Source organism: Psammomys obesus, unplaced genomic scaffold, assembly GCF_907164565.1.
Source record: "Psammomys obesus unplaced genomic scaffold, mPsaObe1.curated_primary_1811, whole genome shotgun sequence".
NCBI classification, from domain to species: domain Eukaryota; kingdom Metazoa; phylum Chordata; class Mammalia; order Rodentia; family Muridae; genus Psammomys; species Psammomys obesus.
The window spans coordinates 41,881,129-41,906,523 of record NW_026585504.1 but is presented as its reverse complement, the minus strand read 5'-3'; the positions used below and the strand labels follow the sequence as shown (position 1 = coordinate 41,906,523).

Below are 25,395 nucleotides of genomic sequence, written 5' to 3'. Positions count from 1 at the left end.
TGTGTGTGTGTGTGTGTGTGTGTGTGTGTGTGTGTGTGTGTGTGTGTATTTTGTTCACTGATTATCCCAAATGCCTAAAAATGCCTCCACATACTAGGTATTCAATAAATACTTGTCAAACGAATTAAGTGAATGGATTTAGACATCTAATGCATACCTTCTTCTTCTTCTAAGCTCCTCAGAACCCAGACCACACACATCCTTTACTGAGCAAATGTGAGGTAATCATCAGTGTCTCCTTTCAGTGTATTCTTCAGATTATGTCTGATAATATTTAAATAAACTGTATATACCAATGACCAGGACCTGGAGAAGACTGTTTTTGTATATTTCTTACCCATTTTCCAAAGGTCACCGTTTACTTTGCTAGATCCTCTCCTTTCTTCCGTGTTTTCAGCTCTTACCACCTATTTTTCACTCCTTCCCCTCTTGCCCCTGAAGTCCCATTCACTCTCCAGAAAGCAATTCCCAAACCAACACCACTAAAGACTTAATCTAGTCTCCCAGCTTCCACTTGGTATTTCCTAAGCTACTTAGATGAGTCCATCTGAATGTCTCAATGGTACCTGAGAGTAAACAAGCACAAAACTGAACTCTCCTCCTTTCCCTTGAGACAGGCCTCTCCTCACTCTCCACTTCCATGCGGTTAATAACAGTCCTCCCAGGCTCTGGGCTCTAATTCTGCCACTTTATTTGGCTCATTTTTCTAAATAGGATTCACCCTTGCCTTTGTACCTAATCTAATTGGTTGCCAAATCCTTCACTCTTCTTGAATCTATTCTTATCATTTTCACTGCTATTATATTAGATTCCAAACCTCACTCGGAAACTAACTTTCCCAAAATACCCACATGACTTTTGTCATTCTCGCATTCAGAAACTTTCAGTGGTTCCCTATCACCTACTTAATAACATATTCTTTAGTCTGATTTTTCAAACCCCTCCATGAATTTAACTTTCCTAACATTCTTAGTTAGTCTTTTGTTCTATTATTTCCCAACAACAATCTTTTCTTAAAATCAAATCCCTGGCCTCAGAGCTTAAGAGGACCTGATGCTCTTGCAGAGAACCAGAGGTTTATCCCTAGCACTCACATGGCAATTCACAACCATCCAAAACTCCAGCTTCAGGGGATCTGAAGCCCTCTTCTTAATTTCCTCAGTCACCATACACACACACACACACACACACACACACACACACACACACACACATATAAATGCAGGCAAAACATTCATACACATAAAAGAAATAAATCTAAAATTAAAAAAAAAAAATAACCCTTAAATCCCTAAACTCAGTACCACATATAAAAATGCACTTTTTTTTGTCTCTATGCCCTGTCTTTGCCTGGTAATTGATATTCTCCTTCCTGACTTCCTTATCCCCTCCCCCATTTAAAAAAAGACTATTTTTTTTATATATTCCAGTGTTTTACCTGATGTGTGCCTGGTACTCAGAAGAGGGCACTGATCTACTGGAACTGGAGTTACAAATGGTTGTGAGCCACCATGCAGATGCTGGGAATCCAACCCGGGTCCTCTGCAAGAGCAGCCAGTGCTCTTACTGATGAGCCACCCCTCTAGCCTGCGCCCTATTTTGAGGCAACGTTTCTTAGTGCTCCCTGTTTAGTCTAGACGGTCTGGTCAATAAGTCCCGGAGATCTATCTGTCACTGCCCCCAGGACTGAGGTTACAGCTACTCACTACCACAGCTGGCTTTGACATAGGTGATGGGGTTAGCAACTCAGGAGCTCATGATTGTACTTTCACATACTGAGCCATGCTCCCCAACCCATCAATGACAATCTTTCTGGACAACTGCAGATATTTGATATCAATATCAATATCAATATCAGATATATTGATATTCCAAAATTAAAAAGGTTTCCTTTTGATGGCCATGTGATTTCCAGATTTTTTTTCTAATTTCCCAGTGGCTCAGTAACATTCTTACACTTTTTCTTGTACATGTGGATAAAACTATAAAATAAATGCCCCTTAGTAGCATTACTGAACCAGAGGATCTGTAGATCTGAAAATTGTCCTGCTAAAAATGTGCACTCAAATTTAACTGTGAGGTTGAGCATATACTTCTCCAAATCTTTGTTCTGAGACAGTTTCGTTCAGCCTTGGCTGGCTTCCAACTCGATAAATAGCTGAGGCTTGCCCTGCATTTCATGCTCTTGCCTTCCACCCTGAGGGTGCTGAGATTACAAGTGTGAACTGCCATCTTTCTTCTCTAACTCTTGCTTTTTGTTTCTTCGTTTGTTTGGTTCATCCATTGGTTTTGTTTTTGTTTTTTTGAGACAGGGTTTCTTTGTGCAGCTTTCAACTCAGAGATCTGCCTGTCTCTGCTTTGTTATAGTAAATCTAATCCTTACATTAGCTTTGTAAGGAAACATCATTATTATATTATAACACAATATTCACAGAAATGTTGGATATTGAGTCAAGAGAGAATTTTAGCTGGGTATGGTATTGCACATGCCTGAAATCCTAGTACTTGGAAGGCAGAGGTGGAATGATGCCACTAATTTGAGGCACCCGGGTCCATAGTGCCAGGTCCAGGCTAGCCCGGACTACAGAGTAGGACCCTGTCTCAAAGAATAAAATAGTGCAGGTGAGATAGCTTAATGCGTAGAGGTGTTTGCTGAATTTGAGCTCCAGAAACTATATTGTGGGTGAAGAGAACCAGCACCTAGCAAGTTGTCCTCTGACTTCTATGTACCACTACCCCTCCATAAGGCAAATAAATAAAACACCTTTTTTTTTTTTTTTTTTTTTTTTTCAAGACAGGGTTTTTCTGTGTAGCCTTGGCTGTCCTGGACTTGCTTTATAGACCAGGCTGGCCTCGAACTCATAGTGATCTGTCTGCCTCTGCCTCCCTGAGTGCATAAAATAGAATTTTGACAATCATCTTTCATCAAACGATGCCTCTCATTTTCAGAAAAATAAGCATTTGCAAAGGTGTTGCAGTTCACAATGGCCATTCCTAGACACTCAGCTTGTAGTATTAAATCCTTACATTAATTTTTTGTTGTTGTTGTTTTATTTGATTTTTTTTTTTTTCTTTTGAGACGGGGTTTCTCTTTGTAACAAGCCCTGGCCGTCCTGAACTCTCTTTTTTAGGCCAGCCTTAGACCAGTCTGGCCTCTACTCACAGAGATCCCGCCTGCCTCTGCTGGAATTAAATATGTCACCACTGCCAGCTTCAAATTAAATTTGTAAGGAAATATACTTATTCTATTTCCTACTCGAGGAAACTGAGGTCCAGATTAACCGAGAAAAGTGCTTTTTCAAAAGAAGTCCAGTATTACAATTTAGCATCCGGCCTCCATTCGAGGCTCCTTCCTCTTCATCCCCCTTGCCTCCTGCATCCCTCTTAGTACAGAATTGCACGATCAATATTTGCGAATGCACGGTCTCATTAAAAAAAAAAAAAAAAAAAAAAAAAAAAAGGCAGAGACGTTGACAGCAGTTTAAAACATCTGCAGTTAGGTAAAGACAACAGGATTATAGCTGGGAATGCACAGTTTACCACACACCTTCCGCTCTTCAACCCGAAGCCAATGGTAGCCATTCCTCTCCAGCCGCTGGCTTGTCCGCCTGACCAGCAGCCCTCGGAAAGCAGCTGCGCGCGGTCCCTTTAAGGCCGCAGGCGGCGCGTGCCCGCAGCCCTTTCAAACTGACCAATGAGAGGGCGAGAGGCGGTCCCCCCAGGACCAATCAACAACGAGGACACTGCGGGGTGTGCGGCGGCCCAAGCGGTTTTAAACGGCTTAGAGCAAGGGCCCCTCGGTTCTGACCCGGAGGAGGTGAGTGCACGGTGGGCCTCCCCTGCTGACCCGGAGCCCGAGGAGCCGCCGTCGCGCGCGCCGGGGCCCTCGCGACCGCGGGCGGGGCCCTCGGCGGACGCCGGCCTCCGCGCTCTCGCGCACCCGGCGGCCCTGAGGCGGCGGAGCGGGGCGGAGGCCGGGGGAGCCCGCGGCCGGCGGGGCGGGGGGCGTGGGCGCTCGCTCGGGCCGGGGGCCGGGGCTTGAGGTGAGCGGAGCGCGCGGCGGGAGGCCGAGGCGGCCGAGCCGGGGCGGGGGTCCGCCCCTGGTGGAGCGCGCCTCGCGGAATTGTCAAATGAATGGACAAGAGCCCCGGAGGGCCGCGGTGGGTGTGATGGGCCTAGCCGCCGCCGAGCGGGGCCGCCGCGGGCTGCCCGGGCGGGCCTGCTCCCCGTACCTGCGACCCCCTACCTGCGGTGGGTTTTTTTATTTTTTATTTTTTAACGCTTCTGTTCGTCCACCGCCCCGCCCTTGGTTTTCGCCCTCAGAAAGTGTCAGCGGAGTTGAGGTGGTTTTTTTGTTTTTTTGTTTTTTTTTTGCAAAGCTCTGAAGGTTTCGGAGACTAGTAGTACAATAGCCAGCTGCGGAGGTTAGTCAGGCCTTGCCTCTTCAAGGCCAGGTGAATGAGATTCTCACTTTTTAGCTCTTAGCAAAATCGTTGTCGTTGAGAGCTGCCCAGAGTCGTGGTAATTGCCAGGCAGGATTGACTGCATCCCCTCTTGTTCCTTGAGTAGGAAATGATGAAAGAAATGTTGCCAGAGTGGCTGCTGTGTGTTAGAGAATATATTGGTGTCGATGAGTCTTGACAATGAGTTTCTGATTTCAGCATCAATAGAGGTTTTGCAGAACTTGTCCCAAATTTATGCACGACTCTAATTCTCCTAGGAACCAAGGCTTTGAGTCTTGGCCCAGATAGGATGCTTGTCATACATTATGTATAATTATAGAAGTGAAAACTCATTTTTAGAAAGGTAAATCCTTTTTTCTCCATTTTCATCACCCTGAAAAGTCCTTCTGTGACCTAAAGAGCAAGAAGATAAATCAAGCTAACAGTCATTTGACACTTTTCTAAAGTGAATGGACAAACTATAAGGTTTAATGAAGAAAAAAATCAACTTAGTTGCCAACATAAGTTAAATCAAGGTAGCAAACCTGTAATGAAAAAATTGTACACCACATTTTGTTTAAATTTTACCCCATGGTCCCGGAGGGATGACTCAGAACTTAGGGACACTGGTTGCTCTTCCAGAGGACTCCCAGCACCCACTTATTGGCTCACAATCATCTGTAACTCCAGTTCCCAGTTTCAGAGGTCGGATGCCCTCTTCTGGAGTCCATGGGCAATGCATATACATTGTACATATACACAGGCAAAACATCTACACATATACCTTTTTAACATTTATTTTTGTGGTTGGGTCAGTGCACATGGCTGATGTCAGACAACTTCTGTTCTCTCCTTCCATCAGATGGGTTCTGAGGATCAAATCTTAGTTGTCATGCGTGGCAGGAAACACCCTTACCCTTTAAGCCTCTCCTGGTCCCAAAATTTTACACAAATTTTTAATGCTGTTCACTTAAGGAGGTGGCAAGTAGAGGTATTTCATAACAATATGCCATATACCTTTCTCTTCATTACTTTTAAAGTTTGAATCATCAACTTTGAACTATGAAGCATGGTGTGTGGTAATTCTATTTTAGTAGTTCTGTAGATGAATACAGAGAAAGGAGTCAAGAACAACTTCTTTAACAATACCTTTGGATAGTGTTAAAATCTTTTTTTTAGAGATTTTTTTTTATGGTTGTTCTATCTATATGCATGTACGTGCAGCGTGAACGTGCCTGTTCCACAGACTTCAGAAGGAGGCACTGGATCTCCTGGAACTGGAGCCAGGTGCTTATAAGCAGACATGTGGGTTCTGGTTAACCAGACTTGGGTCCTCTGCAAGAGCAACAAGTGCACTTAACTCTGAACTGTTTCTCCAGCTCCCAGTGGTAACAATCTTGATGAGAGGAGAACTTGCCAGGCATAGTGATTCACACCTGGTTTCAGAATGTGGGAGGCTAAAGCAGGAGGATTGCTATGAGCATGAGACCAGATTGGGACTACGTAATGAGTTTCTGGCCAAAATGGATTACAGAGTGAGACTGTCTCAAAAAATAGCAGCAAAACCCCAACAAGAACAAATAAAAACTTTATATTGTAGTGAAACCAGGCTGTCTATGCTCTCCTGAAGTTGATGTCTGTTGGATGTTAAACATTATTCTAGATCTGAAGAGCATACTTGTGAACCAGGGCAAAAGCACCTAAAGGGGTTTCACAGACTCCTCTTTCAAACAGTATACTGCAGCAAGTTAAAGATCTGTAATCCCGCTAGCTCAGCCCTTAGCCCTAAACAAAGTAAGTTCTCAAGTATGTTTGCTGGCAGTGGCTAATACATTTAGTGGATGATCTCTGTGTGTGACATTTTATCTTTAACTCTGTCAGAATTTTACCTATGAGGGACTGAGAAAGATTATGCAATTTGCTCGGAGTCATATGACTTAATAGAACCCGAATTTAAATCCAGGTTAGGTGGCCAGGGTCTTTGCTCTTACCATCATTGTATATAAAGTAATGGCTTTTAAAAAAAAAAAATTCAAGAACAGATTAAGAGTAGAGCCCTTCTTCTCTTTGATGTATCTACTAGAGACATGAAATATAGATAACAGGCATGGTAATATTTTAGGGAGTTGGTTGAAAATAGTGTTTACTTTAGGAACGGCTGTGAGTGTGGCAGGACAAGAGGGAGCTTAAAATGTGTGTTGTTTTGATATAGAGGTAGAGTCTTGATATGTAGCTATAGCTGGCCTGAAACCTACTATGTAGATTAGGATGGCCTTGAACTTGTGGTAAACCTCATGCCTTTGCTACCTCCATGCTTGGATTTATAAATCTGTACCACCCTGCCAGCTTTAAAGTTGAGATGTTAATCTAATTGTGCATGTTTCTTGTAGGTCATTGTTAGAGATGCAAGATAAGAAGTTTTAAATGATTCTCATATTCTTACATCTTGAGTTCAAAGTTGTTACTTAGGGTTTTAAAATTTTTATTTATTATTCATTCATTTATTTTATATCTGTGAGTGTTTTGCCTGCATGTATGTGTGTGTACCATCTGCATGTCTAGTGCCCACGAGTTCAGAAGATGGTGTTCGGAATTGCTCGTACAGGTGGTTGTGAGCCACCATGTGGATGCTGGGAACAGAACCAGGGTTCTAAGTAAGAGCAGCAAGTGCTCTTAACTGAGCCATTCCTCCGGCCCTGCTTAAGTTATTATCAGTGCACTTATCCTGACTATTTAATAAACTTTCAAGAGGGGCTTGAGAGATGGTTCAGTGGTTAAAAGCATTGTCTGCTCTTCCGAAGGACCTGGGTTCAAATCCCAGCACCCACATGGCAGCTCACAACTGACTGTAACTCCAGTTCCAAAGGATCTGATATCCTCACACCAATGCATATAAAATAAAATAAAATTATTTTTTAAAATGTTTAAAAATAAATAAACTTTCAAGACATTAAGTTTCTTCTGTTGGCCTTCCCTTTTCCTGTTCTCTGCCTAGAATGCCCCACCCCACTTTGCTTTTATTTCAAGTGTATGTTAACAAGCTTACTCCACATCTGAACTTATATGTCAACTCCTTAAATAAGCATTTTTCTAAGGTTCTAGTTAGAAGAGCTGTTTTGGTGCCTTTTAGCTCATTTTATTCAGGTTCATGTACTGTTATTTGGTAGGTTATTTTCCTTTGTGTCATAATCCCTCAATAATGAAAGCAGAGTGTACATGTTTTTTTCTGTGAATTTATGTTAGTACCTCACACAATCCCTGGAACAAAGTCGGTCAGTTAGGTATGGTGGGGCACATCTGCCAGTACTTAAGTGGTAGAGGCAGGAGGAGCGCATAGTTACTCTTGGCTGTTTAGCAAGTTTAATGACAGCCTGGGCTTTGTCTTCCTTGTCTAAGAATACTAAAACCAAAATAAAACCAGGGTGGTGAGATGGCTCAGTGGGTTAATGTACTTGCCACCAAGAATTAGGATGCAAGTTCTTTTCCCAGGATCCACATGGAGGAAGGCAAACCACCTCCCATATCTGATCTCCACATGCATGCTGTAGTGGTTCACTTGAATACACACAATACAAAATAGGTGGGTTTTGGTCTGTGTTTCTTTTCTTTTAAAGCAACACCAAAAAGAAAGTAAATGGTGGGGAAAAAAAAAAAAAAGTCTATTGAACAAAAGTTGTCCAAACCGGCACAGTCTTCTGTATGGGATAAAGTTAAACAAAAGCTTGTATGTGTCAGTGTTCTGTATCTTTGGATGGGAACAGTATCACAACAAATAAGCTTAGAAGTATCCCACTAAGAAAACTAAAAAAATTCATAGATCTATGTTTGTGTTACTTGTGTGGAAGTATTTAGGCCCTCAAAATAAAGGCCTTTACCACTGTGAGAACAGAAGGACTGGTATAACTCTGGACCGCTGTCTTCATAGGGCCTGTGTTCTCTTGTGCTGTTGCTACATAGACACATGAATCAGGATTTTTTTTTTTAAGTATATTTTACTGCCTTAAAAATTCTCAGCATTTTACATATTTGTTCTTTTCTCATACTCTGGCAACCATTCATCTTTTTATTGTCTTTGTGGTTTTCCTCTTTTAGAATGTCATATATAACTAGAGTCATTATACTTTTTTTGTTCAGACTGACTTCTTTCACTTCACTGTAAGATTTAGGTTCATCTAGATTTTCTGTTTACTTTTTCCAGACAAAGTCATGTAATATAGGCTGGCACTGAACCTGAACTTACTATGTAGCTAAAACCTTCAATTCTTGATGCTTCTGTCCTACCTCTGAAGTGTTAAGATTACAGGTTTTCAACATCACACTGGGCTTTGGGAACTTAAATATCTTATCACAGTTTGATAGCTCATTTATTTTCATGAATGATACTTCATTTTATGAATATACCCCATTTACTAACCTTTGGAAGAATAGCTTAGTCACTTCTGTTTTTTAGCAGTTATAAACAAAGCTGTTGATAAATTTTCAGGACTTTATATAGACCTAGTTCTTACTTCATTTGGGTAAATAAATTTGTTGGATCATATGGTTAAACTGTGTTTAGTTTTTGTGAGAAACTGTCGAACTGTCTTCCAAAGTGACTGTACTGCTTTGCAGTCTCATCAGCAATGAATGGGGTTTCATATTGCTCCACATTCTTGACTGCACTTAGCTGTAACAGTTTCTTTCATTTCTTTTTTTTTTTTTTTTTTTTAACTTCCTAACCATTTTAGTAGAAATATAGTGCCTCTACCTTTAAAAATGTTTGGTTTTTTCATGACATTGATGTTTTGGGAGTTATAATTTTATTATATGTATAATAAATATTATATATACTAATAACATAATGTAGTATGTAATATAAATATTTGTAATGTAATATAACTATAATTTGAAATAAAATAAAAAGGGGTCACAGCATTAGGAAAGTTGAGAACCACTTGTCTTTGTGTTTGGGTGCATATACCATAGTGTGCAAGTGGAGGTCAGAGGACAACCTTCAGAGCTAGTTCTCATTTTCTATCAGGGTGGTAACTGGAATTGAACTTGGGTCATCAAGTTTGTCAGGTGCCTTCTCGTCCTGAGCCATCTCTCTTACTTTTTATATTATGTTGTGTAATTTTTAAAACTTTTATTTTCATTTTTTTAATCTTTTTCTCTCTACCCCACCCCAGGACCCTCCAACATCCCAATACCAGGTAGGAGAGAGAAAAGGTTAGTCGGAGAGGGGGTGCAGTTGTCTTAGGTGCTTCCTGCTGGCTAGGGTCATTGGGTTCCTTGGAGCCAATCCCATCCTTGTTTCAGAAGATCTCCAACTTCTTGTCTCACACAGCAATTAGGAGCAGCAAGGAGGGAAGCAGGAGCAGCCCACACTCTTTGGGCTCTGGCATTTATTCTCTGTCTAGAGTTCTCAGATTTAAACTACCTGCAACTGGCAAAGAGCTTCTCTCATAGCCTACATGAGGCAAATAGTTTACTGCTTGGACCTTCTGAAATCAGTCCCACATCCCACACCTGGGTTAAAACAAAAACATGTTTATATCCACAACAAATTACTATTTCTTCTTTTCTATACCTATTCTTTGGAAGAGTTGCTAACTGCCAAATGTATCCAACCTTTTGAGATTGGTGGTGTTATCTACAAAGTGCAGGGTGAGGCTTCATAAAATCAAGTCACGCTCACATGGATAAACTTTTCTTTTCCAGAAAAATTTTCATGGTGTTTTAGTAAGTTTATGATTTTTATATTGGGCTTTCTTCATAGCTAAGCTCAGCTGCATGAGGCCTATAGGCCATAGGTTAGACATATCTTCAATCTAAACCATCCTGAAAATAGGTATGGATTTAGTTATTCCTCCAGTTTCTGGAGGAATAACTCCCTACATATTTTATTTGGAATTCTGTAAGGAAGACTTATTTTTCTTATTTCATTTTACATTTTCTTCCTGAGGCACTAGGAATTAAGCCTAGACCTAGCACATTTTAGACAAGCGCTATATACCATTGACTATATTCCACAGCTTTCTTTAAAACAGATTTTTTTCATTTTCATTTTTATGTAGTCTTGAACTTGTGATTCTCCTGCCTGTGTTTCACAAGGAGCTGGGTTTATAAGCCTGTGCCATCAGTCTCTAAATTGCCATTTACTTATTTTATTAATTTTTGGTCTGTGTTGTGTGTGTGTCTGTGTCACATTCATGGAAGTCAGAGGAAAAGTTTTGGTAGTCCTCATCTTCCACCCTGTGTTTTTGAGGCAAGGTCTCTGTTTACACCACATCAACATGGTACTCCAGGTTAGATGGTCCAGTCAATGAGCTTCTCCACCTCCCATTTCATTGTAGGAGTACTGAGATTACAGATGCACGCTACCACACTAAGCTGTTGGTTGGTTGGTTGGTTGGTTGGCTGGTTGGCTGGTTGGTTTGGCTGGTTGGTTGGTTGGCTGGCCTGGTTGGTTTGAGACAGGGTTTCTGTATGTAGTCTTAGTTGTCCTGGAAATCACTCTGTAGACCAGGCTGGCCTCGAAATCAGAGATCTGCCTGCTTCTGCCTCCTGAGCACTGGAATTAAAGGTGTGTGCCACTGAATCTGGCTCTATTTTCATTAAAAAAAAAAAAAAAATATCTATTATGTATACAACATTCTGTCTGCGCCAGAAGAGGGCACCAGATCACATTATAGATGGTTATGAGCCACCATGAAGTTGCTGGGAATTGAACTCTGGACCTCTGGAAAAGCAGCCAGTGCTTTCAGCCATCTCTCCATTCCCTCTATCTTAATTTTTTGAGACAGGATGTCTTACTAAACCTGACTTGCCATTTTGGCTAGACTGGCCCCAGGACCCACTCTGCCTTTCCTGGCTTTTTATGTAGAGGTCTCTAAACACACACAAGGCAAGGTTGTGCATTCCTGTTATCCGAGCACTCAAAGAAGAAGAGGCAGGTAGATCTCTGTGAGTTTGAGGCCAGCCTGTATTACAAAGTGAGTCCAGGACAACCAAGGCTATATAGGGAAATTCTGTCTTGAAAGAAGAAGAAAAGAAAACACCTTGTTTATTGGATAGCTGTATGTCAAGTACCATTTCATAATATTTTAGAGGTTCTGTACATGAGAATACTAAAGGCTCAAAGATGAGATGACTTCTCTGAAATGTTATAGATACTTAATGTCAGGGAAGAAGTTGTGGAGTATTTTTCTCCCTTCTTCCCTCCCTCCATCTCCCACTGTGTTTCTTAAGTTAAAAAAAAGTTTGCTTTACACTGTGCTTTAACACTACAGAATATGTTTTTACATTATAAGATCCTTTTAGTTGGAGACAAAGTCCCTCTCCTAAACTCTTATATATTAAAAGTAATTATGCTATCAATTTTTAAAAACACTTATTTACTATCCTCAGCTTAAGAACTAAATTATTACCATTGTCCAGGCAACCTCTATTCTTGCATTCCTGATTATATTCCCTGCCTCTTTTTTAATTTTTATCTTATGTATATGAGTGCTTGCACGTGTGTATATGTACCGCATGCATGCAGTCCCTGAAGAGGCCAGAAAATTTTTGGAACTGGAGTTACAAGCAGTTTTTAGCCACCATCTAGGTCCTAGGAATCAAACCTGGGCCCTCTGGAAGGGCATCCAGTGCTCTTAAAAAAATAATAATAATTGCATTGCTTTAATTTCAGCTCTTGGGAGGCAGAGGCAGGTGGATCTCTGAGTTTGAGGCCAGCCTGGTCTACATAATGAGTTCCAGGATGGCTAGGGATGTGTAAAGACCCAGTTTCAAAACAAAATTATTATTTGTATGGGTGTTTTGCCTGAATGTATGTCTGTGTACCATGTGAGTTTATGATAGCTGTGAAATACAGAGTAGAGTGTCAGATCCCCTGCAACTGGAGTTATAAAAGGTAATGGGCTGCCATGTGGGTGCTGGGAATTGAACCTGTGTAAGAACAAGTGCTTTTTAATAGCTGAGCTATTTCTCCAGTCCTTTTCCTGTCTCTTCTATGCTGAGCTTTCAAAATATCTTCCAGTATTTTATTTAGCCAAGGAAGTATGTACTTGTAGATACAACGTTTGGGCTTATATTGCTGCACTATATATTAAGCAATTAATGCTCCCCCCTCCCCCAGTATGGATTGTTAGATTCATATATGCTGCTACTAATAACTATTTTTCTGCCTGTAGATTATCTATTCTGTGGGTATGCCATAGCTTTTTTTTTAAAAATGTCTCCTGTCATTAAACTAAAGTACAATTTCTGTTCATTTGTGATGGGTGCTCAGAAAGACCAGGAGAGACGACTCCCTAAGATAAGACCTTTCATTTGAAGTCAGGCATACTGAAATATAATTTATATACAGTAAAATTTATTCTGTATAGTATAATTCTGAAAAACAGAGATCTGCTTTATAGACAAGACTGGCCTCAAACTCAGAGAGATCCACCTGCCTCTGCCTCCCAGAGTGCTGGGATTACAGGTGTATGCTACCAGGCCCCACTAGATAAACCTTTTTTTAAAAAGCTGTTGAGGAGGATTAATCTACAAATCCTTAGAACAATGTTAATTAACTTCATGGGTATATAATGAAAGAGGGTCTTTATTACTTAAATTCAGGAATGTCAATAAATGTACTGTGGAAATATCTTGAGTCTTTAGTCAGTTTCTCTTCAGTTTTCCAAAACCTTCAGATTAAGGCTAACCTGAGCCTACTCTCAAGTCTTTAGGTTTGTCCCAAAAATCTAAATTTTTGCTCGAGCCCCTGTTCCCATTAGAGGTGTTAATTTATAAAGTCTTTAAGTTTATTTTCAGACTGATTTCATGGTGGCTTTAGTAAGGTGTGTGTTTTTTGTTGTTGTTGTTGTTGTTTGTTTGTTTTTTGGGTTTTGTTTTGTTTTTCATTTAAATTCTATTGTGGGGCTGGGCCTAGTGTGCAGGTCTGTAATCTGATCTCTTCAGGAGTCTGAAGCAGAAGGATTACAAGTTCAAGACCTGCCTAGACTACACAAATAATTCCACAGGGAAACTGAGTTTAGTGAGACATTGTTTCAAAATATAACTTAAGTTTTAAAAAAGGGAAGGGACAGAGCTCCAACAGTGGTCTTGCCTAGCCATGTACAAGGCTCTTTGTTCAATCCATAGTGCTGCAAATTAAATAAGTCAATGGAGGAATGTCTTTTTCTCATTTTGTATGTTGGAGAGACAAAATTCAGTGAAAATTGATGAACAATGATAAACTTTTAAGATCTCAAAGACCATGTGTGTACTTCCTGAGATATTTTTAATTGTGTGTGTATTGAGAGTGGGGTGCATGTGCCATGGTATTGTAGAGTTCTCTCTCTCCATCTCTGGGTTCCAGAGATTGAACTCTGGTTGCCAGGCTTATTCAATAAATACCCTTACCTGATAAGCCATTGCCAACGTACTCCCTGAGATAGTAATGCAGTTTCCCTACAAATTTATCAAGAACTTTCTTTTAAATTAGATAATTGTATATCTCAATTGTATTTGTATGCAATATTCTTTTGCTTACATAGACTTGTGAATTCTTGTTAGATTTTTGAAAGGTCATCTTTTATTCACAAGAAGAACAAGTGTTCTTGCTTTTTTGCCTCCAAGTAACTTCCTACCTTCGATCTTACTAGGAGCCTTCCCTTTGCTGTGAAAGGGCAAAGAGAAGCGTGGAAAGCTGCGTTGTCTTTGTGTTGGAGTTTAAAGAATTGCTAATTCTGAGGTTAATGGAAAAAGCAGCTTCCATGATGGCATCTGGATATTTACTCTGATAGTTTAACTATTGTCTGTAGTAATTTTTTTTTCACCCTTCAAAGTTTGTAGTTTTGGAAACAATCATCGCCTTTTTTTATGTGACATTAGCTGTAATACTACCAAACCAGAGATCCACTTCCCAAGTTGTTCCATCGTTTACCTCCTGCTTTGGAAAACCCTAGAGCCTGAGGTAGCACCGTGGGCCTGCAGACCTCTGGGTGAAGGCCGCGGCGGCTCCTTTAAGCGTTCTGTGTGCGTGCAGGGGGCATGGAGGGTGGGGCGGGCACTCTGACAGTGGTGCTCCTGTCCCCGCCCTCGGAGAGGGCGGTTCCCAGCAGCTGACTTGCCAATGCCGCTGCCTCCCGCCTGCTACCGGGTATTCCTGCTGAATCTGCACGGACTTAAGGGCCGACCTCTACCTGCTAGGGAAAACGTAAGTGTCAGACTTAAGTGTCAGACTACGGAAAGGGGGCAAGCATCCCGTGCTGATCCGGAAGTACACGGCATTTAACCGGCCTTTCAGAGTATAAGTCCGGGAAGGAGTGAAAACAATGCCCTCTGCAGTGTGCTAAAGCTGGGACATCAGCTCTAACTCTGGGTGGTGACAGCAGCTCTAGGGTGTTTGTTTGGATGTGTTGTGTTTGAGTGGTGCCAATGATCTGGCGTTCCCCAGCCTGGGTAGGTCCTGCTTCGAGTGGAGAGAGGCTTGATTTTCACCAGAGTTTCACCTGGTGGGGCAGGATGGGAGTGCAGCTGAATCTAGGGCTCTGGGCCTTGGGTTCTTAGCTTGGGATTTAGAGACCTGGCTAGCTTCCCGAATGAGTAGGCTGTAGGTTTTCAATCACCTTGGCAATGTTGAACAGTAACTCCCAAAGTTGACCTAATTCACAGCGGGTTTAGCTTTCCATCTCCCCAGAGGCCTGTGTTGGTATCCAATACCCCTTTTGGAGACAGTGACAGTGATCATCTATTAGGGAGAGTTCAGCTAACCTTCTTTCCTGGTGATAAAATAGCACAATGTAAATAATACAGCTCTTCACCTTTTTCAGTTTCTGAGGAAATCTGTGGGAGGTTATGATTCCAGAACAAGGAAAACAATCACGGCTGAAGGTTGAGATAACTTGCTAGAAAAGAAGTTCAAATTTCTAGCCCCATAATTCAGAATACACAAGCAAGATGATTAACTCATGTTCTTGTTAATGGAGATATCTGGAGGCAGTGGAGGTATTTGTTAGAAGGAAAGTGTTACCATTTTTGCTTCTTCTGCATAGAGATGCTATTCTTTTTGGCCTTGGACAAGAATTTAAATATTCTATGGCAGTTATATAATTTTTATTCATTTTTTAGTCCTTGTGCCCTTCCTAGATGTGTTTTGAGTAAAGATCTGTAAACATGTATTATTTTTATAGTTGTCTTTTTTTTTTAATTAGTGTCATTGCATGTCAGTGATCATTTGTAAGGTTTAATTTTTTAGAACGTTTATTTTTTGGGGGGTTGTAGGCATAAGCATGTCATAGCCTGTATGCGATGCCAGAGGACAACTTACAGGCGTTGGCTCTCTCCTTGCATCATGTGGACCCCAGGGACTGAACTCAGGTCGGCAGGCTTGATAGCAAGAGCTTTTACACATAGATCCGTCCTGCTGGTCTGGTTTATTATGGTTTTATTTGTTTGTTTTTGTTTTGTTTTCTGAGATTGTGATATTGGTATGATACCCAGGCTGGCTCCCAAACATTTGGAATCAAGTCATCCTATTATCTTGACCTTCCAAATGCCTGGAACTACTGGCAAAAAGGTTGGGGGTTGGGCAAAATCTTTCCTCAAGCTTCTCAGACTCATACAGTGATTCTGCAGAAGCATTTTCTTAGCCAAAGTGAGAGTTCAGGAATAGTAATAAAATTCAAAGCTCTTGAATTGTGATAGTGAAGAGCTTTGTAGGCCAAGAGCTTGGGAATTTGCCATAGAAAAGTTGAACTGCCAATACTTCTTTCCAAGTAAAAGGCAAAACCAAACTGTTTACTAGCTCTCTGGTTACTGTAGACTATCACATAGGAATTTAAAATAAAAGGATATTTTATTTTAGCATTTGGGTAGTTGGGGAAGAATAGTGGTGGAGGTACTGTAAAGTACATCATATAATCTCTGTGCCTTGTGTTTTAGGTGGTTGAAAAATAAGAATACTAGATTGCTTGGGTCTGCATTTTATGATAAGATTTTGTACTCACACGTGTATAATAGAAAAATTGTTATTTAAACACTGCAAAATGGGACAGTTTGAAATTTATTCTAAGTTCTGCCATTATGTATAATCTTAAACATTTCTTAACCTCATGTCTAAAAATAAACAATTACATCTAAACATTTACTAGCAAAAGTACAAACTATGTCATATTTGAGGTCTTTGGAAACATTAGCTATATCAATATTAAAATGGATAATTCTTTGGTAGAACTAAATTCTTTTTTCAATGACTTCTTAGCCTTTGCCTCAGTTGCAGGCTAGGTAAAATCTCCTAGGAACATTGAACAACTTGACATTTCTGAATATTTTAACAGGGACCAGACCATATGAATCACAACAAGTATCATGTGTCTTTCAGAAGTTTTTTTTGTTAGCATTTAAAACAAGACATCAAACTGTTACTTAATATAAAAACAGGGTTTTTCTAAAAAAGATTTGTTAAGTATACAGTGTTCTGTCTGCACATCAGAACAGGGCATCAGATCTCATGTGGTTGCTGGAAATTGAACCCAGGACCTCTGGAAGAGCAGCCAGTGCGCCTAACCTCTGAGCCATCTCTCCAGACGACCCCCCCCCCCTTGTATATAAAATCCAGAGCCCTCTGTTCATCCTGGTATTGCTTTTCTAGCCACTTGAATATAGTGCCTCCCCCTGTCTCCCCTTTATAATAATTTCTATAGACTAAAATCAGAATCATACTTGTAGTTTTCTCCTTTATTCCTCAAAAACAACTCAACACATTTTGTGAGTGGTACCATTTTCACCCTACCTCTTAGACTGGAGCCTCCCCTTTCCGCATTAAATGTTTCCCCTCAGCTTTTACCTCCTTGCTGATTCTTTGTCTGTAATATAATTCCCATCAGTATCCATTCTTATTGGTCAGACCTCCAGTTGTAGCTCCTGGAGGAATACTGTAAATTTCCTATCAAAACACTGCTTTTCCTCATGTATGTTGATACAGCATGTACTCTCACCACTTCGGAGGTATAGAGGCAGGAAGATCAGAAATTGAAAACCTGACTTGTTTCAAATGGAAAACTACCCCCAAACAAAACCTTCCAACTTGTTCTGTGAAGTATCTTTTAGAGTAGATGTTGGTTATTAGTCATTTATCTGAATCATTACCACCATGCTCTTACCTTAATCTCTGGTTTTACATTCAGCGGTTTCTGTAAACATGATGCCACTTTCTTGTCTCCAAGACTTTGCCTTTCATGTTTCCTAAATATGAAATTACTTCTTTTCCACCTGTCCCTCCCCTCTTTGGAAATAAAATCTTATTGTGTACTCCATGCTGGTCTCAAACTCACAATCCTCTTCCTTCCTCAGGTTCCCAAGTGTTGAAATCACAGGTGTTTACTACCATTCCTTTTTAATACTCTTTTTTTTCCTTTTTTAAGATTTATTTTATTTTAAGCGTTTGGTGCACATGTATATGTGCACCACTTATGTGCCTGGTGCCCAGGAAGTCAGAAGAGGGTGTTGGATACTCTAGAACTGGAATTATGGGTAGCTGTGAACTACCATGTGGGTACTGGGAATTGAACCTGGATCCTGTGCAAGAGCAACAAGTGCTCTTAACCTCTGAGCTATCTCTCCAGAGTTTATCATTCATCACTGAGTTCAAATGCCATGAGGTTGTCACTGACAGTCTCTCCCACTCTGAACTATTTGCCCCGTGTTTATGGTACTTTCCACATAAGGTATTTTATTTTATATTATAGCTCTTTGTTTATCTATCTTACTTGTACTGTTCTAAACTTCTTGAGAATGTTGTGGTTCATCTCCTCAGGACTTTTATTAATAAATTTGGTTAGTTTTTGTGTAACTCTCACCACAATTTTAAGAACATTTTCATTACTTCCAAAAGAGTCCAAGGGATATACATCAGTAGTAGAGTGCTTGCCTAATATGCTCAAGGCCTGAGCAAGGATCAGTCCCCCAGTACCACCAAGAAAACCAAAAATGATGCTGTGGAGCACAACTATCATCCCAGCACTCTGGGAGGCAGAGGCAAGCCTGATCTACAAAGCGAGTCCAGGACTGCCAGAGCTACACAGCAATCCTGTCTTGAAAACAAAACAAAAAATACTCTTACATCCTTTCCCCCAGTACTTTCAAACATTCAAGTCCTAGGTATTTACTAATTTTACCAAAAAAAAAAACAAAAAAAAAAAAACAAAAAAAACTGTTTTAGACATTTTTAAAAAAATGGAATCATACCACATAGAGTCCTTTGACTTAATATAATGTTGTCAGGATTCGTCCATGCTGTAAGTTTTATCCATATTTTATTTCTTTGTACTCTTAATATTTCACTGTATTAGTTCACCACATTTTAGTTATCCATATATCAGTTGATACACATTTGGGTTTTTTTTTTTTTCTTCTTTGTATTTATTAATGCTTATTTGGTTTTAATTTGGAAAGTATTTCTCTAAGGAGAGATTATTCAGACCTTTAACCTGTGACCTTTTGTGAAACTGGCAGGTTTTGTTCTACCTGTGTTTCGTATTACACAGACTGTGTTTCTTCATTACTTCCAGAATAAATTCTGGGGACATCAGAATATGGTCTTTCTTTATGATAATCGCTGGTTAAGGTTTGCATAGAAAGACAAAGTATGGCTTTGCAATAGTCACTTTAACGACAAATAACAGAGCTAGGTGTGGCGGCACACACCTGTAATCTCAGTAAATGGGAAGCTGAGTCAGGAAAATTGTGAAGTTGGAGGCTCACCTGAGCTGCCTAGTGAGACTATCCAAAAAGGGGAGACAGCACTGGTTTCACTTTTTTGTTTGTTTTTTCTGTTTTGTTTGTTTTGTTTTTTGAGATAGTCTCTGTGTAGCACTGGCTGTCCTGAACTTGTTTTGTAGACCAGGCTGGCCTCGAATGCACAGAAATCCGCCTGCCTCTGCCTCCTGAGTGCTGGGATTAAAGACTTGAGCCACTGCCTGGCCGGTTTTCACTTCTTTACTTGGCCAGTGTACCAACAAAAGTAAAGAAAATAAAACAACTATAAAACTATTAAGGTATCTGTGTATTGTGTGTATCATATTTTATCTTTTTAGATGTTCCATTTTATTTATTAAATATGCCATTTTTAAATATCACAAACATTTTTAAAACAAATTCACTTTGAGTGTTTGAATTCTATAAAATTGTAAGTTAAAGTCAAGTAAAATTAAGAATGAAATAAATGCTTTCAAATGATGGTAACTACTTGTATTTTTGAGCACATGAGCCCTTGGTACATTCTGAGTATCTAGTCTCGAAGTGTTTTATGTAAAGTAACTCATGTACTACACACAATAATGATAGAGTATTATTATTCCTACTTTTTTACACATGCTGTTAACTCAGTGTGTTATCTAAGGAACTTAATCCCTGGCCTTTCTCCAAGTCTGTAGTGGGTTTGAAAATAACAGAATTGTTTAAACAATTTAGATCCCAAGATAAAATAGAAGATCATAAAAAAAATTTCAAAAACAAAAACTGAAATTTGATAAATTAGTTCTTTTGGGGTGAGGTTTTTTGGTTTTGTTTTTTAGCTAGTGTTTATTGGTTGAGTGTGCATGGTGAGCTCTAGGGCTCGTTTTCTGATTTTTGTTGTTGTTGGAACTGGAGGGTTGCTCTTTCTGTTTATTAAAATAGGGTCTTGTAGCTTCAACTTGCAATTCTCCTGCTTCTACCTCCTGAGTCCTAGGAGTATAGGCATGCAGTACCACCCAAGCTCTGCCTGTTCTAGTAAATGCTAATTTAATCTAAACTCCGTCCTTGATCTTCTCACTATGTACTCTCCCTCAGTGCTATCATCCACTCTCCTGGTTTTTAGTAACATGTCTACTGATGCTCCAGGCTTGAGTCTCCGACTACTGCCTGCATCAACATTTGTCTTAATTTTGTCATATTTGTTGATTTGTCGTACATCTTAACTCACCTTGTCTAAAATCCTTCTTTCATTCTTTAACATGAACTTGATAAAGGAATATGAAATAGAAAATGACTTTTCCCTTAGGTCCAGGATACCATCATCTTTCATTTAAACTCTTCTTGGACTTCTGACTGCTTTTCTTCTCTTTTTTTTTTTTTACTGTTTTTCAAGTCATTCTGTGCATTGATATACGTTTATATTATATGATCTTTGGTTATTTTTGTTTTTGAGATAGGGTTTCATGTATCCTAGGGCTGTCCTGCAACTGCCTATGTAGTTGAGGAAGACCTTGATACCCTGATCTTCCTGCCTCTACCTCCTGAATTGCAGGTGTACCACCTGGCTTGTGCAGTGCTCAGACTGACCCCAAGCCTTTGTATGTACTATGCAAGCTTTCTACTAGCCAAGTCACATCCCCAACCCCTCTTTGAAAAATACAAGTTTGACTGGAGCTGGAGCTCAGTGGAGCACTGACCTAGAATGCATGAGGCCCTGTGTTTAATCCTGTGTTAATTAGTCATCAGTCAGTTAATCAATAAATTGAGAAAAGAAGCCACTTGCTGAGAAAAGAACCATATAAATTTGATAGCAAATGTCATTTTACTGACAGTCCTTCAAAGTCTCCTTTTACAGTTGAACTGATGTCTAAATTGTTTTAACATTTACTTAGAAGGCTATTCAAAGTCTGACCTTGATTACTTCACAGCCTCAATCTGTATTTTACTTTCCTTGCCGAGTTTATACCTAAGCCTTATAGATAGACCCACTACAGTAAAAGAAGTTAGATTTTATGCTACACAAGTTTCTAAATGCTTATTTCCAAATCTGTTTATCTCTGAAAGTACAATTTGTAGACAAGCATATGACTCTGAGCTATACCTTGTTTTCTGAGCTTAGAAAAGAACACGGGGCTTACAAAGGCTAGATAAGCACTCCAGTAGTGAGCTATACCCTAGCCTTTGAATCACAGTTTGACTAGCACCTATAAATTTTATAAGCAAAATGGTGAGTGAAATAGCAACCATAGAAAACTACACTTGATGTGACAACCGTTATCTATATGATCACAGTCAGGTTTTGTTACATAGAAAGTGATTGAGCCAGGGCACAGTGATGCACTCGTTTTAATACCGGCACCTGGGAAACAGAGGCAGGAGGATCTCTGTTCTCTGAGTTTGAGACCAGCCTGTTCTACATCCAAGTTTCAGGCCAGTCAGAGCTACATGATTTATGAGACCATCTCCCAAAAGAAGAAAAATTTGATTAAGACATAGATTTAAGCTGGGCAGGTTGGTTCATTCCTTTAATCTAAGCACTGTATATAGTGAATTCCAGGACAGCCACAGCTATGTAGAGACCCTGTCTCAAACTAACACATAAAAGGACAGATTTGAACATTCTTTAAGGAAGTGCTCTTGTGGGCAAAAGGAGAGGGTGGAAAAAAAAAAGATGCAGTAATGCTAATAGTATTCCAATTTGTTGATTGGATGGTAGATTAACATATCAGAGTTTTTGTTTTGTTTTTGAGTATCTTGCTATGTATGTAGCTAGCCAACATTGGCCTCAGACTGGCATGTCTTGTCTCAGATTCCCAAATGCTAGAGTTACAAAAGTATACCACCATGCCTAGCTAACATACCAGGTTTTTTTTTTTGTTGTTGTTGTTTTTAGATACTGTTTTACCTATATGCATTTGTGAATCAGAAAATGTGATACCTGCCCAGTTATGGTGCCTTAAAGCTTTTATAATTTTAAAAGGTCTCTGTGTCGATTATTTGGGAACTAGCTTTCTGTTTTGTTTGCAACTCAGACTTTGACTAATTGAGAGGATCTCTCTCTCTTTGTTTTCAAGACAAGGTCTCACTGTGTAGCCCTGGCTGTCCTGGAACTCACTATGTAGACCAGGCTGGCCTCTATCTCCTAATTGCTGAGCTCAAAGGTGTGTGCCACGAAACCTACCTAAATCCAGGCTTCATATTCAAATCAACTGGGAAACTTAAAAATTATTATTATTCACGTAATAAAATTAATCACTTAAAATTTTTGTTTTTGATTACTGTATATGTATGTGCATGTGCATGCTTTTGAACATTTAAGGATAATTTTAGAAGTCAGATGTGTCCTTGCAAAATGGGTTCTAGGTACCAAATTTAGGTCATCAGGTGTATGCTTTTACCTGCTGAGCCATCTCACTAGCCCAAAATTAACGATTTTTAAATGAACAGTTCAGTGACATTTAATACAGTTCAATGGTACAACTGTTACTTCTGTCTAGTTTCAAAGCATTTCCATTACTCCAAGGTACCCATTACTTCATTCAGCATTTACACTCCATTTTCCCATCCATCTAATCCCTGGCAGATAATATCTGGAACTAGATAGCTTGTATAAGAAGAACCTTATAACAAAGGAACATTTTTTACTTTGTGAGATAAAGTCTCACAGTGTAACCCAGGTTGGTCTGGAGTTCACTATGTACCAAGGTTGGTTTTATATTCTTAGTAATCCTTCTGCCTCAGCTTTCTGTGTTAGCCTCCTGGAGAGCTAGAATTAATAAACATGAGCCACAGTATCAGTCTTGGTTTTGAATTCTTTCACTTGCATAATGTTTCAGAGGTTCGTGTTATATTTTGTATCAGTATTATTTTTCCTCTTGTAGCAGTAATGTATATGTTTGCATTTTTTTCATCCATTGATAGACATGGGTTCATCCACATCCACACACACCTGTGAATAATTCTGTGGACATGCAGGTGTAAGTATTTACTTGACTACTTGTTTTCTATTCTTTCGGATATGAACTTAATTGGATTACAGTGTCAAATAATTATTCTGTGCTTAGCATTTTTATGATTCACCAAAGTTAGACCAAGATCCGTAGCAGTTAGGCCATCTTGCACTCACCTAGGAAACTTGACTATATAGATCTAATATTTTATAAACATGTTAGTATGTAATTAGTGGGGAGAGAAAGGGATATTCTTCCCTATATAATTTTAAAAAAGGACTACATAATTCATTTTCAATTGTTATTCAGTTTATTTAATTATGTATATATTCTTTTTTTGAGACAGAGTTTCACTGTGTGTAGCCTTGGCTGTCCTGGAGCTCACTTTGTGGACCAGGCTGGTCTCAAATTCACAGACATTCACCTGCCTCTACCTCTGAGCATGGGGATTAAAGGCATTAGTGTTTTGTTTTGTATTTAAATATACCACTATTTATTCATTGTCCTTTTGATAAACAACTTTGACTTTCCTGTGAACATTCTTATGTAGATCTTTTTCAGTTAGCATAATTTTAGGAGATCTGTCTATCTGTCTAGAGGGGAGGAGGGAGAGAGAGATGGAATTGATGGGTGGTAGAGTGTGTGCATCTTCAAGAAAGGTAAAGTCATGTGTTTTCCCAAACTATTATCCCAGTTTGCTATTGCTGAATTAGAATGTCTGCAAATTCTCTATTAAGGTTTGACTTTAGCTCTAAAATATTGCTGTTATTTCTCTAGTGTAGAGATTTGGGAGAGAAGTCTTAAGTATAGCTCTACTTACTGTAGTAAACTATTATGATTTATTTAATCTTTGTTTGTAAGCATTCCCCCTCCCCCGGGATGTTTCCTTCTGTTTGATGGGAAGGAATAAAGTGTAAAGAAAAAGAATGAGTTTAGTCTCACTGTATACCAGCTTTGTTGTTTTCACAAATTAATCTTTGTGAACCTAGTACGTAAAGGGGAAAGAAGTTTTTTTGTTTTTTGTTTTTTCTCACATAGTTGATGTAAACACAGGTGGATTACTATACTTTAAGGACTTTGAGAGGCTGTAGAGTGGTTCAGTAAAAGTACAGTGAGATTGCTTGCTAATTGTGGTATTTTCATAGAGTGGAATACTATGTGGGTGTTGTGTTATGTTCTCAAAAACATGAAAATATTACAATTGTGGGGGGGAAAAGGCTTTATCTGGGCATAGTGGCATGAACCTATAATGCCAGTACTTTAGAGGTGGAGGCAGAAGGATAAAGATTATAAGATTATCTTCAACTGCATAGTGAGTTCAAAGCCAACCTAGGCCAGAAACAAAGCACAGACAGTTAGAAGAGGAGAATCCTTGCCTTTTTTATGTGATTTATATACTATGCTCATTTTAATTACCAACTACCAGTAAATTTTTATTTTAATACTTTATTTCCTATAGTTAATGGTGAAGTTTCTTCAGTAACATTATTTTCATAATCAGATTGTTTCTCCTAAGGGGGGGGGGGAAACATAAGATTAGATCTTTCCTAGTGAAAAGCATAAAGTTATTAAAGATGTATTTACTATAAACCTCACCCAAAAATTTCTTAAAATGAGGCAGGAGAGATGTTTGGTGATACTGTTCTTCCAGAGGACCTTATTTCAACTCCCAGCACATGTGTCAGGCGAACTGCCTGTAGCTCTAGCTCTGGGGAAACTGACACTTTCTTCTGATCTCCACAGGGGACCCCCAACACACACAGATAATAAAAATACATATTTTAAAAACGATTTAAGCTAGACATAGTGGCTCACACTTTTAATCTCAACACTTGGGTGTTAGAAGGCAAGTGAATCTCTGTGAGTTCTAAGCCAGACTGTCTATATAACAAGCTCCGTGCCAGCTAAGGCTGCATAGTGAGACTCTGTCTTAAAAAACAACAACAAAAAGGTTTAAATACACAGAATATTTATAAAGGAACAAATCATTCATGGGTTTAACTTTTGAATTACTAGTTTATATAAGCATGGTAGTATTTATTTATCTGTAATAATATTCTTCTTCCCTCCCTCTCTTTCTTCTCTCTTCCTCCCTCTCTCCCAGAAGACTTACTCTTCTAATAGTCTGGCTTCAGACTCACTCTATAGCCCAGGCTAGCCTCCCTCTGAATGATTCCCCTATCTCAGCATCATGAGTGCTAGGATTACAGGCTTGAACAACCATATACAGCCTCTGTTCTATTCTATATTTTCTATTCTATTCTATTCTATTCTATTCTATTCTATTCTATTCTATT

The 25,395-nt window shown here is 39.4% G+C and overlaps 1 protein-coding gene across 3 annotated transcripts in view; it reads left to right on the top strand.

The window, feature by feature from the left end:
- Window positions 1–3,745: 3,745 nt before the first annotated feature.
- Ckap5 (cytoskeleton associated protein 5) overlaps window positions 3,746–25,395 on the top strand; it is a 97,009-nt gene continuing 75,359 nt past the window's right edge. The window contains exons 1-2 of one of the 3 annotated variants that reach the window (XM_055600709.1): window positions 3,801–3,817; window positions 23,070–23,125. The gene's annotated coding sequence lies outside the window, so the exon portion shown is untranslated. Of the gene's footprint in view, window positions 3,818–14,555; window positions 14,629–23,069; window positions 23,126–25,395 lie in introns of those variants that run through there. The other 2 variants (XM_055600719.1, XM_055600728.1) reach the window with 2 other exon arrangements.